Below are 4,552 nucleotides of genomic sequence, written 5' to 3' on the forward strand. Positions count from 1 at the left end.
GCGCACGCGAACGAAAAAGAAAACAAAAAGTTGACGAAGCGAAACAGGGTGGTGATGAAGGGTTTTTTTTTGACGAAGGTTGGATCGCAGTGCTGCCATCTAGGGGAATTGCCGTGGTTGTGTGATTTGAAAAGGCGGTTGGAAAGCGATCGTGGAGAAGCGTGGTGTTTTATTTTATTGTTTTTAAGGAAATATATAAGTCTAGGAGCGTTCTTTTTATTACGTAACGCAAAATTTGGGATTTTTAACCCCCCTCCCCCCCTTCGTAACAAATCGTAACAGATGAGCGATCCCCCCTACCCCCCTGTAATGCATAACACAAGATATTTTGCAAATTTTTATTAGTGCTTATATGAAAATTTTGCATGTATGTACGTAACATAATTTTTCATCACTTTTCCCCTCCCCCAATTTTCGTAACATTTCGTAACAGTCGCCGACACCCCCTCCCCCCCTAACTGCGTTACGTAATAAAAGAACGCTCCCTCGAAAAAAGTGAAATATTTCAATTCAGAAATACTTGTTTTCATAATTTAACAGTGCGAGGAGCAAGTAGAGGGTGGCGATTCTCGAGATTTGATGAAGATTTGATGAATTTTGCAATTTTCCGGGAATTCCCGGGGCCGGGGATTTTTTTTAACTATGCCAATAGTGTCCATGATTTAACTCTCTACAACCCAACCCCGCCTTTAGACGGGCTTCGATTTAAAAAATCGCCAAAAAACCATTTTTCAACCAATTTTTGATCTTTAAAAAGCATTGGAAAGAACTCTTAAAATTTAAGATAATTTATGGGTTGGAAGTTTTACTTGTTTTATGTGACTTTGGCAATGTTTTTTAAAAATGACATTTTTTTAGAGGTCAACTTTAGCAGTGTTTTTTACTAACATTTCTTATATTTTAAGTAAAAAGAAGTATGCAGTATTTTTCTAGTGCCCTAGACTATGACTATACATTTATTTACAATTTAAATGATAATGTTGCCATTTTATAGCAGAAAATGTGAAAATCATGCAAAAAATTTAAAAAGTTACTGCAAACACATGAAAAAATTAGATAGGCAAAATGTAATTATAGGAGGTGGTAAAGTAGGCCAAATACTACCAAAAACAAACATAAACTAAGCAAGATAAAAGCAGATTCAAAAACATAAAACAAGAGAAGTAAAGTTTCTCGTAGAAAAAAAGTTGCTAAAAATGAACACCGGAAAAATAAAAATTTTCGGAAAAATTTGGGCAGTAGAGGGTTAAAAAGAAAAGTAATAAATTTGATTTTTTTTTCACAATTAATTGATTCATAATTATGCAATGAAAAGTTAATTTAAGTAGCCTTATTATTTACTTTAAGGAACTATTTAAAACTATTCATTGAAATGTTTACGAATCTTCATTCGCACTGAGTGATTTTTCTAAAATTGCACAAACTTGTTGCATGAACTTGTTATTAAATTTTTGTGAAGAAAAAAAATAGCTGATGTATAATGTATTTTTGCAATATGATAAATAACGACTCAAAACAACAATTTAAAGTTGTTTTTCTTTTCTTAACCCTCTACAACCTAACCCCGCCTTTAGACGGGCTTCAATCTAAAAAATCACAAAAAATCCATTTTCCAACCGATTTTTGATCTTTAAAAAGCAATGGAAAGAAGAACTCTTAAAATTTAAGAAAATTTCAGGGTTGGAAGTTTAACTTGTTTTATGTAACTTTGCCAGTGTTTTTAAAAATGTCATTTTTTTAGGGGTCAACTTTGGCAGTGTTTTTTACTAACATTTCCTATATTTTCAGTTAAAATAAGTATGCAGTAATTTTTGTAGTGTCCCAGACTATTCCTCTACGCATTTTTTCGCAATTAAAATGATGATGGTGCCATTCTATAGCAGAAAATGTGAAAAACATGCAAAAAATTGAAAAAGTGACTGTAAAAACGTGGAAAAATGAGATAGGCAAAATGTTATTACATTAGATGATAGAGTAGGCCAAATACTAACAAAAACAAACATAAACTAAACAAGATAAATGCAAATTAAAATACTAAAAATAAAACAAAAAAAAACATAAAACAAGAGAAGTAAAGTTTTTCGTAGAACAAAAGTTGCTCAAAATGACCTCCTGAACACGGGAAAAATAAATATTTTCGAAAAAAAAAAATTGGGCGGTAGAGGGTTAAGGTAAACTGTAAATATCCATTGAAGAAATATTTACAGTTATCAAGCAAACACGAATGTTTACAATTGGCGGACTTTAACTTTACATAGATTTTCAGAGTTTTTTTTTTCCAAAATATAATTTAATATTGAGGTTGATCCGAAACACCAAATGCCTTACTAACATCAAGAAAGGAAATTACTTTGATACAACGAAATTTACTTACTTAGAATTAAATTACTTAGAATTTCTGGGGTGTAACTGCTTAGTATGCTTTAAGGTAAATTTTGGAGTCCACATTTTTTTTTTGGCTTCTTCCAATCATAGTTATTGTTATTTTTGACAAGTTAAAATTTACACTTTCGAAATAAGAAGATTAGAGAAGCATTGGTTTATTTGAACTTGAACATCGAACGTTGAACATCTACTGTTCTAAACAATTTCGAATTTTTCAAATGTTTTTTTTGATTAGTTTATATAATTCTGCTTCAAAATTTATAAGTATAAAATTTGCCGGGAGTCTCGACCAAATTTCCCGGGAATCGAGATTACCTTAAATGGTCAATTTTCCGAGAATTCCCGCTCGTCACCCTCTAGCAGCAAGTGACTAGCCAATTTCCTAATTTGTTCGGCAAATTTTTAATAGAATATTTGTTTTCAATTTTATTTTATTGAAATTATTTTTTTATACATTTTATTCAAACAAGCTTTGCTGTAGGCCATTTTAGGTCAAAACCATACAAATAAGCTTTGTTGAACATAGGGCAGCGTAGATCCTCCCCATCTCTTCAACAGTAATCATCGAATAAACTATCTTTTCTCACGACACACAGCAGATCTGCTCTGGTCAGCAGACAGCGCACTGCAGAACGGAACGAAATGCCACTCAGGTGCATGGTGCAATCCTGACGGTCGCAGGATGAATTTATCACTTCATTTTCAATTACACCTCCATCAACAACGGCGCTCGTCCTAGAACGCGCGGCGAGGCCCAGGCGCGTGAGCGTGGATCTTGATTTGTGTCCGGACCGAGGGACCCGGTTGATGAATTATGACTCAATTGTCGCAGCTCGCGCAGCGTGGCCCTAAGAAGTTGAACCATCGCTGGCTATCTGATTCGCTTGCGAATGACTTAATCAGCCCTGGTGAGAGCGGATCACTTCGATTTGAGCTGTAATTACGCACCAGCGAGCGACCACTTCCTTTTTCGAAGAACTTAACCTCCTTTTGAACCGCCAACACGGGACACGCGACTCTATAGAATCTGAAAAATTTAAGTTAAGTGGTCCATTTTGTACGTAATACTATCAATAAAACCATTTATCATGATGCGTATACTACAGTGTACTTTACTTCACAGTTTATAAATTTAGTACACAGTTCCGAGGAAGGGCGGGTTGTATTTTTCCTGCTGATGGTACCATTAAGTCCAGTGTTCACATCGATAATTTAATGCGTTAATAAAACCACGATGAATACTTTGTAACTCAAATGACGCAATTCTCAGACATTTTATGGTGCACTTAACTCGATTTAATGACACAGGTAAATGAGGATAAGGCATTTTTTTAATGTTTCAATATTTTAGAAACAAAATAAAAAATTTACTTTGTTTTTTTTTTTTAGTTTGAATCAATACAAGTCCAGAAAGCCAACTTTTCCACCAAAACCAATCCAGGAGATTCATTGTAGCAAAAAGGTCACCCACGGCGAGGGGATCCCTGTCCCATGTGGCACGCAACGCACCGGTGAGGCGTCTTGTCCGGCGTGTACAATGCACTTGTCTTGTCAAGAGTCAAGAGCTGCGAAGACGTCGTAAATTATCAATTAGCATTGGCATAGCCGCAACAACGTGGTGGTGGTGGAGAATTTCCTTTTGCGTGACGGTCAGAACATATTACGTGGAGGACCACGTTGAGCTTTATTACGGGCAGAAGGGGGCAGATCATTGGGAGATTAAACGCCACACAAACAGGGCTGAGCTGGACGCACGAAGCCGATAAATCTTGTTAAGGCGCTGGCTGCCTTGGAGCTTCTCTTTATAGCTATATTTTCGAATTCTTGGACAGGGAAAATGAGTTATTTATGAGAATGATGATTGTCACAATTTTCGAAATTGTCAGCATTGTTTTGTTGAGGGTATGTTGGACAATAATAAACTGCACAACATTTAGAATGTTAATCTATAGAAACAAAATCTGGTAGGTTTGCTCTGTTTAGCCCTTGGACTTGTAATCTAACATGTATGTTTATTTTTTGATTTAGTATTGGGGATTTTGTTTTGTAATGCATTTTTAAGATTTTATCCGTCGAAGTGTAAAATGTTTTTGATGTTTTTGATGATAAAAAATAGTAGAATCAGCATCTACTATTTTTTGTGAATCAAAATCAAATTATTCGCTCT

This window comes from Culex pipiens, chromosome 2 (genome assembly GCF_016801865.2).
Source record: "Culex pipiens pallens isolate TS chromosome 2, TS_CPP_V2, whole genome shotgun sequence".
Lineage (NCBI taxonomy): Eukaryota > Metazoa > Arthropoda > Insecta > Diptera > Culicidae > Culex > Culex pipiens.